This window comes from Arvicola amphibius, chromosome X (genome assembly GCF_903992535.2).
Source record: "Arvicola amphibius chromosome X, mArvAmp1.2, whole genome shotgun sequence".
NCBI lineage: Eukaryota > Metazoa > Chordata > Mammalia > Rodentia > Cricetidae > Arvicola > Arvicola amphibius.
In genome coordinates, this window is record NC_052065.1 from 86,193,226 (window position 1) to 86,209,739 (window position 16,514).

At 41.4% G+C, this 16,514-nt stretch overlaps 1 protein-coding gene across 2 annotated transcripts in view; it reads right to left on the minus strand.

Annotated features, from left to right (window-relative positions):
* Nucleotides 1-16,105, minus strand: part of Sytl4 (synaptotagmin like 4) — a 62,067-nt gene extending 45,962 nt beyond the window's left edge. For both annotated transcript variants that reach the window (XM_038316297.1, XM_038316296.1), the window contains exon 1: nucleotides 15,984-16,105. The gene's annotated coding sequence lies outside the window, so the exon portion shown is untranslated. The remainder of the gene's footprint in view (nucleotides 1-15,983) is intronic.
* Between the last annotated feature and the right edge of the window lie 409 nt (nucleotides 16,106-16,514).

Sequence of the window (16,514 nt, forward strand, 5' to 3'; positions counted from 1 at the left end):
GTGCAGCCCCCTAATATCTGGCTCTGGGTTTTCACTCAGAACAATTAGAACTTGTGCCACAGTGTATCAAGAAGAAACGCCAAGAGGGGGACAGAGTAGATAGGGAGAGCCAGCTCCCAAGGATTGCCCTCTGGCTCACCACGTGTGCTGCAGTACTTGCACACCCACACTCACAGAAACCTCTCCCTCTCTCCAGCACCATCATAATATAGTATAGCATTCAATATCACTGCTCTCAACAAAGTGAGTGCAAACATGTTTGCCTTTAATAAACGTTAAAGCCTTCTTTACAGTATTTATCTTTCACTCTTTCTTATTCCTAGTATTCTACATGCTTTATAATATGCCATTTGTATGGCACTAAATAAATGTACATATTTTATGGGTTAAAATGGAAATAAGAATGGTAAGAAATCAAAAATCTTGAAAAGCTGCTTACAGGAGAATTGAGGGAAACCATTCTTACAAACTACCTGCCCTATGTTTTCTGAATCTGCTTGCATATAGACATGCAAGGTAAGGTTAACTAGGAAACAAATCATTCTCATGCCTGCGATGCAGTGGTCCTGTGCACACAATGCAGCATAGAAATCTGTGCAGTTTCAAAGAACATGTCTAAGCAGACTTTATTATTTGTCACCAAGAAAATGGCAATATTTGGGGCAGACTGTTGTAAATCACTGTCTTAATTAATACCTCTTATATGTATGACATTCCAAAACATGGACGAAGCATAGCTCTTAAGGCTTTAAAAGTCCAGCACCCATGTGGATTTACTGATTTGATAATGTAAAGGTACAAGAGTTGATTTTACAGCATGGTAAAGTAAGACAAAAAATCCAGATGATGTGGTCAATCTCTAGAACTTAGACAATCAAACAAAACCATGCCAAATAGAAAAGAAAGCTTTCACTTGACACTTGTGACACTGAAAAAAGAATCACAACTTAGGATAACCTAGGCTACCTAGAAAGACTGTCTCTCAAAAAGCAAGGCAAGGAAAAGGGGGTAGATGAAGAGAAGCAAAGAAGAGGGGGAAGAGAAAAAGAGAAGAGGGATGGAAATGGGAAGGAGAAATGGGTTAATACAGAGAGGAGGCGGGGGAAAAACAAGCAAGCTAGCTTCTAGAGATTCAGTGCTTGCAGAAATCCTGTCTGGATGCTGCTACCCACAAAGGAACTAGCTGCAATACAATGTCCACACTGGAATACTGTGTTGGTTTTTGTATCAACTGTTCCTTTCCATTTTAGGGTGATGTCTCTCCTAGAAGTGTTTAATAAATATGCTCATAGAAATAAATATGTATTAACTATCTAGTCCAAACTACTGAAATTTGGCACAGATTCAAATGATAAACTTGTTAGATTTGGCATCTCAAAAGTTTAAAAGTTCTTTCTGGTGCATTTCAGCGTGAACTCCATTAACTATCACTAGGGCAATAGCAATACCTGATGGAGATCAACCAAAAGCACTGTCACAGTTAATATCCATGAATATTCAACCCCATTCTGCCTGCTGGATTTGTAAGTATAAATTTATCTAGCCAGATTTTTCCATGAGAGCACCCTCTACTGTCCTAGTAGCTACCTCTGAATATTTTTATGATTTCTAATTCTTTCCCAGGTTTAGAGTTCTGAAATCTGTACTGTGTACAAAACGTTCACTGAATGGGTAGACCAACAATATTCTAAACACCATATAAGCTAGTTAAGGATAAAGGAATAAAGCATAGGCCATACCCACAAAGAGCACACAGTCAGAGAACCAGACACTTGAACATACAGTCATTTAAAAAAATAAGCAAAGAAATAAATATATGCATAGTAGATACACAATGTTGTTCTTAGGGGCTATACATTTTTAAAATGAAATTCCAGGACCAAATACAGGCTAACTTCCCATGAATTGTTGTCCAAGGAGCCCCCAGAGGTTCTTCTAAATGTTGTCATTGCTCTCAGTTGCTCAGCAGAAGCAGATAAGACACTGTTGCTGAAGAAACTGTGTACTTGGCTAATTAAGCTGGAACTAAACGGGAAACTTCTGTTCCAGAAGCTAGCATTAATGGTGCTGGGAGACGCCAAGCAGGCTGCTGGGTGAGAAAAATCATCTACAGTCTTACCCAGTTGTGAAATCTGTATGATTCAATCATGACTTGCCAGAGAAGGATAACAGTGGCATGGGTATTTAGGGCACAACCAACCACTTTCTAGCTGCTCCACAGTCAGAAATACATGCCTATTATTGTCAACCTGATCAAAAGCCTGTAGGTAGAGAGGCCACAATGTAATACTGATGTTTTGTTAAACGTACATGCAGCTAAACCACCTCCTAAATATTTATGTTTATACCCATAGATTAGTGCTACTCTTACCCCAGATCAGAGAATTTTCTTTTTGCAGTTGGTAATATCTAATGCAGAGAGTGCTGAGAAGTGACTGACTGTTGAGTGCTCAGCCCTAAATGGGTCAACTCTGCCACTGCCTCTGAGGCCTGGAAGAAGTGGTAGAAAGGCTACAGGAGCCAGAGGATTGGGAAGAGTTCTATGAAAACTTACCTCCTTGTGGATATGATATAATCATTGTCATCATTTACACACAGCAGCTGTGGCTACCTTCACAAGATAGACACCAAAAATAATAATGATAAATGAAAGTAAGAGGGGAACCAGTGAGGGAAAAGAAGGGAGTCAGCAGTGGGAGAGGGACAGCAGACAGTAATGGGGTAAATATCACAATACCCTGTACACATACATAAAATTATCAACAATTTAAAAATTAATAGTCTCTAAATTCTAAAGGCTAATTACACATATACACACACATACATATGGTAGCATGAGAATATTAAGTTGGAACCTCTAACTCAGCTGGGGCGAAATGGGACTAGGAAGCGAATTATCAGCAGGAACACATGAACTGAATGTAAGTTTAATGGGGAGCAGCTGGTTTGCCAGTAAAACGAGGGCTTTCCATCAAGAGGAAAAAGCATGGAGGCATAAAGCAAGACACTATAACAAGCACCATAGTGCTAATGACTGACAAATTATAAAGGGAGGGTGTTAAAGGGGCAGAAGGTCTGGAGAGCTTGGCACGTTGTGCACAGAAGCCTGGCTTTTGACAACGAGACACACTGAAGTGTTTCAGGTGAGGCCAGGACATTTTAGAGCACTCAAAGAGGTGTGAAGAATATTGATTTGAGAAGTGTGTGGCATAAATCCTGGGCAAACAGGACAAGAAAGAAATCCAGAGCGCAGAAGTAGTAGAGAGGGAAAGGAGAAAATTGCAAAGGTAACATGGAGGTAAAATGTGCAGGCAGTGTATGTTCCATAACACAGAAATAGCCTCTCCTGTGAGGATGTGCAGTTCTGATGGACTAGATTTCTAATTAAGGACAATATAGCATACAACTGTGTGGAAAGCACTGGCTCAGAAGCCGGGCTACCTATGTTCAAATTTCACGACATTTTCTCAGACTTTGCAAAAGTTATCTGACCTCCCTGAAACACAGGTTTCCCACTTGAAAGAATGGCAATAATAGGAACCCCTGCCAGGGGCCATGAGAATTCAAATATGTATCATGAATAAAAGGCATAGCATAGTGTCTGGCCTGGAATAAGAACCTAATATTGTTAGCTACTTAGTTTTAATTATTATTAACCATATGCTTTGGAAAATATATGAGCATATGGCTGTTTTGACATCTTTCTATGAAATTTGAGAAATCTAATCAGTATTCTTGCCCAGATGGAAAGTTGCCCGTACCTCTCTGCATGGATGTAGACTGGTAAGCATAAATATTAAGCAAATGTTAGTAATTAGATATGATCGGTTTTTAAAGATATTTATTTATACACTGTTCCAGACAGGATTTAAAGTGACTTATAAAGATACATAAAACATAGAAAAATATCATACATTTTTAAAGTAGGATCAAAAAAAGAAAAACAGGAATGGAGACAAAGTAAAAGATTCAAAGCCATGGCTCCTAAATCAAAGAGCAAGTGAGGCTTCACAGTAAGTACCCAGAGTCCGCAGCAGTCCAGCCTCCCACCAGGTCATCCTGGGAGCACAGCCTCCTCTCACACATGCGCCAGGCCTTCACCTCTCTGGGCCTGCTGTCAACCATCTAGAGTGGCAAAGTTGTCTTCTGTTTTTCCTTAATGGTGAGAAATTTACAACCAGCTCACAGTTCCCCACGAAGGTTTAGGATCTCAAATATCCTTTCTCTAAATGGGTTCTATAATGCGGGTGTGCATGTATGTGCTTTCTCTAAATGGGTTCTATAATGCGGGTGTGCATGTATGTGCTTTGGTGGTTTGAAGTTTCAGCTCCTTTTAAGATACACACCAGCTGTATCTTAACCATGTTGAAGGTGACAGCAGCCAACACTTCTATATTTGCTCTGAACATTTTCTACACATGGAGTTACTTAGTCCTTATAATCATGCCATGAGGCAGGTTCTAAAATACTGTGTACATTTTACAAAGGAGGAACGTAAGACACAGACTAAGCAAATAACTTGTCCAAGGTTATATACCCTGGAAGAGACAGTCTGGTTTTCTGACTAGGCAGTCAGGTTCCAGAGTCCAAGGTCTCAGCCATTAGATTGTACCCTCTCTTTATAGTCTAGAAATAGTGTTCTGCACAGTGACATTTGGAAAGGGGGACATTTTATTCCTGGGAACTTGAGGTAGGTTTTTAAAGTCATTACCTACTAATGGATCAGTCTGGCTTATTTTCGCATCCCACTGACTTCTGCTCTACAGATGGGGGAAGATCCACTCTCCCCACATCTCTGCTAATGAACAGTGGCAGCATACTGAGGGAAGCAAAAGTAACCACAATGAAATTTCCTTAGTTAGCTCTTAGAATCCTATGTGGGGACAGCTTTCCCCAGATGGTATCTACATAGTTAACTTTCCAAATCATCAAATACTGTTCACAAGTGGTTTGAGGAAATTTCCTCTTCAGATACTGTATACAACTATGATAAGTCCTAAAAGGAAGCTATATACCCCACTCCACTCTTACAGAAGCTGTGGCCTTATTCTCATGATTTTACATTCAAAATACCCTGCTTCTCAGGGCTTAAACCTGCCACAAATCTGAGAGGCAGTTCTCCATACTGCACGATTCACAGAAATGTTACATATCATAAAAATGAGATTGTGGGTCAAAAAATGAGACAATGGCCTGGAAGGTGGTGGTGCACACCTTTAATCCCAGCCCTCGGAAGGCAGAGGCAGAGGCAGGCAGATCTCTGTGATTTTGAGGCCAGCCTGGTCTACCGAGCGAGTTCCAGGACAGGCTTCAAAACTACACAGAGAAACCCTATATCACAAAACCAAAACAACAACAACAACAAATAAGACCATGGGTCCAAATGTCTCACCTGGCAACGAGAAAAATAGCTATTATGAAAAAAAATTAATTCTCTAACTTTCAAAGTCTGCACTAGAAAATTTTCCTCTCATGGAAGCCAGGAAGATTCCATAAGGGCCTATAAAGCTGAATTGTGGAGGGCTATCCAGTTCCCCACCTTCTGAACTAAAATCTAGTTCTCTAAGAGCCTAAAAGTATTCAAAATTCAGAAATCTCCAGCATGGTGGTGCATACCTGGAATCCCAGTAAGCAGAGCCCAAGGCAACAAGACCTGAGTTTAAGGCCAGTCTGGGCTTTGTATGGAAATCATGTCTCAAAAATCCAAGAACCTGGGATGTATTTCAGTGGAACAGCATTGACAAAGCCCTGAATTTGGTTTTATCGGACTCATCCTTGCCTTATACCCCAAAATAAAGGAATACTATAAAATTAATTCATTTATACTCATTTTTAAGTGTGGTCAGGCTGTAATTTTTCAATAAAGCTTATCACCTTGTAACTTCATTATCATTCCTGACTCAATAAGCTTTGATAAGGCTGAAAGCCCACAGGGAAGACCCTGTTCTTTTGCCAGGGTCACAGATGGTGGAGATTTCTAAACTGAACTCTAACTGGCATCTGTTTCTTGCAGGCCACGTCACCTAAAAAGCACCCACGCCATCCTCTTAAATGAGAAATCATGATGGCTCATGACTAATCTAGCCATGTTCACACCTAGCTGTGATTTCATGCATTTGGCTTCTTTTTAATTTTAGGGATGCTGTGATCTAGCTATGGCCATAGAAACCTTAAACACAACCAAATAACCTGTATTTGAACTTGACCTGAGCTGCATATGTGGCAGATCATTTTAAAGTGTAAATTTCTTTCAAATAAAATGTTAATAAATATGTATGTGAATGTGTGCACACAAATGACAGGGAAAATTACAAAATATAAAAGAAATGTAATATATTAACTTACTGCAAGTCTTCCTTGCCTCCTAGACTGTTTAACCATAATTACTTGACACATTACTTCAAATCCCTAGTGCAAGATTAGTGCATGCATTATCAGCATCTGGTGTGCTGCAAAAGCAATGTCCTTACAGTTTAAAAAAAAGATAAAAGAGTTACAACCACTAAAACATCCAAAGGAGATTCATATATTTCTTTATTTTCAAAACTGATGAGATACATGAAAGTTCCTTTGAAAGTTCTAAGGGGGAAGAGAAACTAATTCCCATAATGAAGCAAGTAGAATGTAAGAAAAGTAAAGCACTCAGAATATCTAGATGTACTTTCTTTTGCCACACATATGTAAATATTGGCTGTGGTATTATTATTAGCTCTAAGTAGAATTACACATAGAGGAATCTGCTTAGCAATGAAGTTATCTTCTTTTAGAAATGTTACACTTTTCAACATAGATGAGCTCCTTTACTAGACTGTAAGCTGTATGGGAGCATGGGTCTTGTAGAGTGTGGAGAAGGAAGGAAAAGGAACTTTATTTTGTTCATCTCTGTACCTTCAGTGTCTAGAGTGCTGCTTGACCTACGATATGTACTCAATCAATATTTGTTGAATGAATGAGCTGGCAACAAAAATACCACTTATCATTCAACCACACCCAAGAGGTTATTGCCCAGAACTTCTCCACCTGTGATATCACTGATTCAATACTCCTCTCTGAATTTAACACCTTATCTTTCTATCTTGTTCACTCAGTGATCTCTCAAGCCATTCCTACTCCCAACCCTCGCTTGACAGACTTCCACAAACCCTCTTTCATCTTTCTGCTCTTTCCTGTCTTCACTTCCCTTCATAGAGTTTAGAGTCTATTATTCCAAATGCACTCTTGTCAGCATCCTCCTTAACTCTTAATTTCATTACACATCTCTAAGTTTTAAAAAGCCTAACCCATCTGAACTCCCCTGTGTGCTTTTATGCCTTCAGAAGATCTTCTGGGATCCAGTGAAGAAAAGACTCACCCTGGTAGATTATTATCCACATGAATTTTTCATCACCAAGCTCGCCTTAACACTGCTTGGCACCACAAATATGCTTCTCTGGACCTGGCTTGCCCTCCTATTCTCTACAATACCTGCTTGACCCAAACCTTGTCTTCCTCAACTCCTGCTCCAAGAGGCTGGTCTTACTTCTTCTCTATCACGGAGAATTATGTCAACAGACAACTTCCTGTTGCTAAATCTAGAAAAGTATGCTCATCTATGCCCACTCATGATGAGCCTCCACCTAATTCCAGATCCCTTCCCATGAGGCATAAGGACTCTACTGTGTCAGTTATACCACCCTTCTTATCAGCCTCCAGAGACACTAAATGAAAAGTGGATTCTATATATCTCAACCCTTCTCCTGACGTTACCCTTTCTCTGCTCATCAGAACCAAATTTCTCTAAAGAATTATTCATATTCAATACTTCCAATTTCTCATCTCTCCAATTATTTATTAACTCATGAGTCTACCTTTCCACCTCATAGCACCCTGAAATTGCTTCTAGTACAGAAAGAACCAGGAAATCTCCGAATGCAGTGGAGAATTCTTAGTCCTTCTCTTCCTAGAATTCTTTTAGTCATTAGCACTACTGACTATGTTTAATATAACAGAACTGACCATCTGAAGAGAGCTATTACATTTGGAAAAACTATTGAGCTGACATTCAAGATGTGATAGAGAGAGAGGGAGAGAGAGAGAGAGAGAGAGAGAGAGAGAGAGAGAGAGAGAGAGAGAGAGAGAGAGGGAGGGAGAGATAGGGAGAGATAGGGAGAGAGATTTGGGGATGAACAATGTCTAAAGGAGCAGAAAAAAATCCATCATATATATAATACAATTAATGGTAAACTATGCTGCTGTTTAAAAACTCAGTTCTATGTACTGACACTGAAATATTACTGTAGTACATTAAATAAAAAATATATATTATGAGTTCATTTGTATTTTTTAACCTATAAATATATAAAGATGGAGAGGATGGGTAAATAGATGGGAATATCTTATATAGTCATACAAACAATGTCTGGAGAAAAAGACAAGCAAAAATATTCTCTCTAGGAATTAAGATAAGCAGAAGCAATAAAATTATATTTTAACTCTTACTGAGTCAAGTATTAAAAATATCCTCCTATCCCTGAGCATACTGAGATATATAAGAAAAAAGCAGAAATGTGATTGAAGTAATGGCTATGAGTATTGATAGAAGATGCTGTGCACTCTCCAAACCTTGAGAAAGAAGAGTGGTTAGTGGTATCAGACAAGAGAGGAAAACAGCCAATAGACAGAATACAAACAAATAATCCTTAAGGGAGGAGATCAAATGGACAGATAGGTCCAAAAGAAAAAGGTCTACTCACACTGGCAACAAATGTTTTTTTAAATGTTTGGTTGTCGATTTAACAAAATTGCAGAAAGACGCTGTTGATTTTCTTTTTAATGATTTTTTTTATTTGTGAATGTATGGTTCATGTGTACTCTGCCTGATGAGGGTGCTGGGAACCAGACTCAGGTTCTCTGGGAGAGCAGCAAGCTCTCCTAACCAGAGAGCCATCTCTCCAGCCCCAATGTTCAATTATTTACAAGAAAGATATAAAAGGTACTATCATGCTTTCTTGAGGAACTGGTGATATCTGTTAAATGAAGCTGATTTGTCAAAAGTTAAACTTTACCTAACTTTTTCCAGTCGTAATAAATTTTATGATGCATTGTTTAACCCATGGTGATGGAGGAGTGTTTATGTGTTACTTTTATTAATAAAAAAAACTGTCTTGGCCCTTTAAGAAAACAGAAAATTAGGTAGGCGGAGTATTCCCAAATATTGCTTATAAATGTTCTTTTACATTTAAAGGGGGATATGATATAGATATGAATAATTTGCATTGGTATGGATTTTAAGGTCAATTTGTTATATGTATATGTATTTCTGATCTTGATTAAGGTATTATAATTATGTAGTTCATTTAAAAATGTAATGTATAATTAGGAAATATAGGTTGTCAATGGATAATCATTGATAATAGTTAAGCTTGTAGTCATGTTATTAGATTTTCTAGATATATAGAGATATATTTCAGTTAGATAGACATTCTTTATATCTTTCAAAGACTACAGAACATGGCATTTAATATCCTTCTGGAGTCTTTGATGGAGTTAAAGAATGGTTCAATAGTTATAGTTTTCCTTAGTTATGATAAAAGATAAAATAGATTTAAATATTGTAACTGTAATTTTTGCTTGATAACTGTTTTGTTATATGTAATTTTACTATGTTAAAGTTAAGGCCTTTCTTTTTTGTTTAAACAGAAAAAGGGGAAATGATGGAGGAGTGTCTATGTGTTACTTTTATTAATAAAAAAACTGCCTTGGCCCTTTAAGAAAACAGAAAATTAGGTAGGCGGAGTAGACAGAACAGAATGCTGGGTAGCAGGAGTGGGGAGACGCTTCAGGCAGTCGCCATATGCAGTAGCCATGCTTCTCCTCTCCAAGATAGATGTAGGTTAAGACCTCTCCTAGTAAGCCACCTCTCATGGTGCTATATAAATTACTAAATATGGGTTAAAGCAAGATATGAGAATCAACCAATAAGAAGCTACAGATAATGGGCCAGGCAGTATTTAAATGAATACAGTTTCCATGTAATTATTTTGGGTAAAGCTAGCCGGGTGGCGGGACGCAGCCCCGCCGCTCATTCTACACCATGGCTTTCCTACCAAAATGTTCCCCAGGGGGGAAAAACAGTGTCTGTCTCCACTCCATCTCAAGTGTATGGATGGCCAGACCTAATTCAGGGCTTCTAGCACATAGCAACGTCCTCACTGTGTGTCCTCCACAGATAAAACCAAGCTTTCTGATATGTCATTGGAAATAATTTAAAGACGCAGACACAAAGATACACCTGGTTACCCCCCCCCCCAAAAAAAAGCTACAACAAAAAATAGTGCAGATACTATAGTTTTCCATCTCTTTAAAGAACCTCGAGTTGAAGGTAGTTTGAGATGGTCATAGACACGAGACTCTCTATGATCTCTCATTTCCACTCTTCACTTGCTGGCAGTGTTTAATCTCTGATCCTGTCCTTTTCTGACATAGTCATCTAGACAAATCTCTCAAAGTAGATTGTCCACAATGATTCCAGACCTGTGGCTGCTGAGTGATGCTGGAAGTAAGGAAACCAGCCTCTGTGACTTGAGGTAGAGACAAATTACAAAGCGACTTCTCGTAGCTTTCTGGATGTATAATTTACAAAAGTTGTACACATTTGTAGTAAATGTGATGCAAACACATATACATAATCTTGCACCCCAGCTTCCTCAGGGACCCTGTACCATCTAACTCTAGGTGTTCTACTCATAAACAGGCTTCTCTCTATCCTGGAGTTAAAGCAACACAAAATCAATATCCTGATCTCCCCTGAGCCTTGTCTCTTTCCCATCATAGTCAAGCTTCTTCGGGGCAAATTCTACATTGTCCCAGACTGGGGATGTAGCTGACTGCTAGAGTACTTGTCTACTATGCATAAGATTATGGCTTTGATCTCTACCATAGGAAAAAAAAATAAAATAGAGATTTTGAAAAGATCATTACTCCTTAATAAAAGCATAAGTAAATACTCTTTATAGTAAATATGTAAACCCTCTGAGATGACAACTGTGTCTTGTCTGTTCAATTTTTAAAATATTTGTGTGTGTGTGTGTAAAATTTGTCTTCCATTGATAATAATTTTATGTATTTAAGAGATAGAATCAATTTTTGTTCTAGGTATACATTATAGAAAGATTCAATGTATTCTTTTTTAAGAATATACAATTCATTAGCAGTGGTTAGCAGGCAGCGCAATAAACGACTAAAACTTGTCTCTCCAGGTGAAGTGAATTATTTATTCATTGATCAGTATCTCCCTCACCCAGAAGGTCACTTACTAGAATGATTTTTCGGGGACTGGGAAGATGATTCAGTGGGTAAGAGTTCTAATGGTGACCAGAGTGTGATTCCCAGAACCCAGGTAAAAAGCCTGGAATGGACAGGAGGGTGGAAGCAGGAAGACAGGGGTTCCAGCACAGCCAAAACATGGTGAGTCCCAAATTCAATGAGGAACTCTGTTTCAAGAGAATAAGACAACAGTAATAGACAGGACACCTAAAGCCCTCCTCTGGCCTCTGTGTACACAACCACAAGCACATGTGTACACACACAGATCCATCACATGCCCATACAAAGTGATTCCACACAAACATTTGCATATACTTGACCATTGTGTAAGAATATTCAGTGAAGCCAGGCAGTGGTGGTAAGCACCCTCAATCCCAGCACTTGGAAAGCAGAGGTAGGAGAATCTCTGTGAGTTCAAGGCCATCCTGGTCTACAGAGCTAGTTCTAGGACAGTCAGAGCTACACACGCACACACAAAAAAAACCCTGTCTTGGGTGGGGGAAGAATGTTCAGTGAAACTTCATGGTGGTTTGGACAAGGGTGGCACGCAGAAGAGATGGAGGCATATGAAAGAATACATGATACAGTTTGAAATTGAGATCAGCAAGAGTTCAAACACTGGATGTGGTCGACTAAGAAGAAGACAGAAATCAAGGGTGAGCCAACATTCTTGTTTCAACCAACTAAATGGATAATGGTGCCCTTTTTCTTAGTCATGGAAAGCTGAAAGGAAAGATTAAAGATGTTAGGGCAATCAATAATCCTCATTTGGCCACGCTACCCTTGAGGCATCTATCAGGTGACATGTAGAAATGTCAAATAGGTCACTAAGAACATGAGGTGTCAGCATAGAAGAAGGCCCAGAAGAGCAACATGAATGATGGGCACCCAGAGGGATGTTACAGCAATGGTGCTGGATGAAGTTCTGAGAAGGTCTGGGGTGGAGAAAAGTCTGCAGGCTGAGACACTCCAGTGTTCAATGTTTGGAAAGATAAGTTTTAAAGAGCCTAAGCAGTTATTTGTGCAAACTTAAATTTCAAAGGAGTTAGTTAACACATGCAAAAAACGGTGAGATGACCCTTCCCAGTCTGACGTTATCAAATGCATTCCAGAAGTTTTTCTAGATACTTCAAACTGCATTTAAAGAAAACAGCGCCTTTGTTTTGCCACACAACTGTCGCTTCATCTTATATGGAACCAGTATACAACTAGGTAGTGCTGTAAAGGCAGCATTACACCGGAAGTTCTCCTGCCAGTCCAGAACCCAATAACCACCTTACACTTTCAAAGGTCAAGGGCGATGAGACTAGAAACCTAATTTGTGGCATCTTTTATTCTTCTGAGCTCTTCACTTCCCTGTTGCACAGTCTGTACCCTCTCACTGACTTTGCCAAATGCCTGAAAGGCCTCAGGACATCTGATAATTCACACCCTCTTCCTAGTTCAGCCACTGGTAAGGAAAATGAACCAGGGAGAGGAGTATCTTTACATTTCCACCCACAGGTCTGGACTTAAACATAAAGGCGGCTCGAGTAGGGCATGTTGGTTCATATTGTCAATCCTGGCACTCAGGAGGCAGAGGCAGAATCACCATGAGTTTGAGGCCAGCTAGGATACATTGTGAGTGAGTTCTAGGCCAGCCTAAGATATATTCTAAGACTCTTGTCTCCAACAAATTGGAACTTTAAAAGAGAGGAAATATTTACAACTAGGTCAAAGTTGTTATCAAGAATAGAATCTCAAAGGGAAACAAACATCAGGAAAGCTGTATGAGAACTGGGCCTTGGGCATCCTTTTATGTATGAGGTCACAAACCAAGAAGGTTTGGTTATAGGTTCAGGAAAGCACAACAGAGTTCCAACTCCTGGAATGGCACTATCATTCATTCAGTCAGTCACCAAACATCAATCAGTATGACCCCTGTGATGTGCTGAGAACTCTGGTTCCTTTGACCATTGCTGAATACAAAAGAAAGCAATTCTGACCCACACGGCCTTGCATTATGGGGTGGAGGTAAAAGAATAAGCAAGACAAATACAGGAAAGAGGTGGAAAGAATGTTTAGGCAAGGAGTTGCATTTTAAGTGGGTTGATCAGTGCCTGCCTCCCAGCAGAGATACAACTCTTCCATACAAACCCCTGAAATGTCCTGAAAGGCCTCAGGACATCTGATAATTCACATCCTCTTCCTAGTTCAGCCACTGGTAGGAAAATGAACCAAGTAGCTCAGGATGGTCGCTTCTCATTCCAATCTCGTCACCACCACATCTCAATCCCTTGGAGACATGGCATCCCCGATCCCTAGCACAAATATTTGTGCTTCGGGACCCAGTTACTGCCCCTACAGAGATTACAAGCTTCCAGATGGAAAAGCAGAGTGGTATTCGAACCTTTGCTGAAGTGCAAACAAAGTGTTTAAAAATAGTATAACTAGTCATTCTGCTTGGGGGGGAGGACGTGTGTATTCAATGAGTCTGTCTCAAAGGCAATGACTTTAGGCTACATCCTGAGGGGTGAATAAGAATTAATGAGAAGGAGGGATATGAGTGGCAAGTTTTCAAGAGGAAACAATAGTTTTGAGTTCCAGAGCTGGGACTGAGGAAGACATATTCTCCCAAGTATCTTCGCCTAAACTACCAACAGAAAGGGCACAGCACCACTCTGCCTGATGTGGCTTTGCCGCACACACATCTTTTGTCAAACTTGTCAGTTGCTGCACCTTCATCTCTTCCCTGGCCATCAGCAAAGGAAGAAGTTGAATCAGGTGCCGACCCCTAGAATCCATGCACACACCTCTAAAATCCAGGATTATGCTCTCCTAACTTCAGGACAGTTAAATTACCATGGAGCCTGAGAGCCTTGGAGGTCTCATTTGTCCAGGCACATTCAGGGGGACGCACTTAACAACAGCAACATGCAACTACCCCAGGCTTGAAATTAACTCGGGTGAAGACATGAATAAGGTGATTCAGCTCCTCCACAGTACATCTAAGATGGAGCAGAGGACCCAAACTTAGAGCTTCGCCCAAGCTCTGTCCCACTGTCAGAATGTACTTAGGGCACTGCCCTTAGCCCCTCGGTCTCCTTTTCACCAGCTCATGGTTTAACTGTAGCACCTACAGCACAGAATTAGTATGCGGCTCGTGTGAGATAATATGAGAACTTCCCACCGTGCCTGACTTGTGCTCATTGCAGCAGCATCATAGTAGGTCCAATCTTGACGGCAAACTGCTCAGAGAACACCTCCCAGAGTGCTTCATAAACACAGAGACCAACAATCCCAGAACAGACCTCCAAGCCCAAGTTCACCACTCTGACCTAGGGTGCAGCATCTGAAATCATGTTACCAGTGTTCATCTGCTACCCAAGTGGAGTCTCACAAACCAGTTTTGTGAGGGGGGTTGCACTAGAATTTCCAGCAGGTGCACACACACACACACACACACACACACACCCCAAAAAAATTGCCACAGCTCTCTCCATTAAATATTGTTTTCACTACTTCAGGGTACATTTACCCTTTAGTTCATTAACTCCTTATTATCAACATATTTATGAACAGCGGGGATATGAAGCTGAAAGAGCAGAAAAGTATCCAGTGAAATAAGAAGCAGCGGAGGGCAGATGTAATGTCTGTAATGGCAGCACTTTGGGAGGTAGAGGCAGGAGGATTGCCAGTCAGTGTGAGTCCAGCCTGGTCTACATAAAGAATTCCAGACCAATATGAGCTAAACTAGAACCTGTCTCAAAGCAACAAAAAGCAGAAAGCGGGGGGAAGGGGGTAGGGCACCTGGGAGTCTAATTTTCCCCACAGATTTACAAGGCTTTGCGTCGGTCCTGCTAGAATCAGTATTCTAGAATGCTAGGTCCTCTGGTCCTGAAGCTGCAGCACAGTAGGGAAAGGAAGGGTTGGTCAAAGCAAAACCCATCACTTTTTCAAGCTACCAGAATTTTAAGCGAATTATTTTGCCATCAAGTTCTCCTCTAACCCCATCCTCTCCAATGCTACAGGCTGGGGAAACACTAGTGTCCTCCCAAAAGCAAAGCCCCAGCCTGCTTGAAGCGGGTATGAGAAAGGAGTTCAGCTCTTAAGTACACAGCTGGGGCTCCAGCTCCAAGCCCAAAGGGAGACCACTGAGGCAAAACTCACAGTTCTTACCTGTACCTGTGGTAGACAGACAAGACAAAGCTAGGAAAATAGAAGCCCGGAGATCTCAAGAACAGCAAGGGGCCAAGCCCTGGGAGAAACAGTCACCAAAAGGTGACTAGCGGCCAAGTCCGAGGACACAGCTCCGCTAAAAGCCCGTCCCAGCCCGCACCAGGCCAGCTCACCAGAGGGGCCAAGGCTGGCGGGAAAAAGCCTGGGCGCGCAGGGTCAGAGATACCTGTGCAAAGGCAACACTCAGAAACACGGTCCGAGGAAACCAGGCAGAAGCAGCCCCAGAGAAGAAAAAAGTGGCAGGAAGGGACCGCCGGAGCAGACGGGAGGCTCGGCGTGGGGGTGCGGTCCCGAGACGCGGACACGACAGACGTGCCTGTGTGGCAGTTCGGGACAGAGGACAGGGACTCAGAAGGTACAGCAGGACACACGCCCCCCGCGGTGGGGGGAGGGAAGGAGCTGGGGGTCCGCGAAGTCTCAGACAGAGGGCAAGGGGCGCTCAAATACTAGCTGCCACCTACCTGTCACCTGCAACAGGTGCTACTAGGTGACCGAAGGTCTGGGAGCTGAATGGTAGGGAGGGTCTCTAGCTCCGTGAAGACCAAGACCGCAACCCGGGCAGCCGGCCCTACTCACCCTCCCAGGAGGCGGAAAAAGCTGCAACTTTCCCTGGAGCGGGGAGGAGCTGGACTCTTAAAGGGGCCGCACCGAGCACAGGGATATTTTAGCAGAGGGCCAACTAGCAAAGAGAGTTCTGGGAACCAAAGCCTTAGGCACTGGAGGAATTTCCTCCCGAGTTAGCAGATTTTGAGGACCTACTGGATGTACCTTCTCCACCATTTATGCGTATCTTTGCTCACACTATTAAGATGATGGTGGCGGGGTGGGGGTGGGTGGGGATTCACTTACCTTTTTGTTCAGCGAACCAAAAGTTGTTCAACTGTGAAGTACTTCTAAAAAACAAGAGTCTCACCGGGGGAGGGAAAGATAGCTTCTACTAGGAGCCAATGTTCCTGTAAATAATCACCCAGAACCCTGCAAGCAGTCCTGAT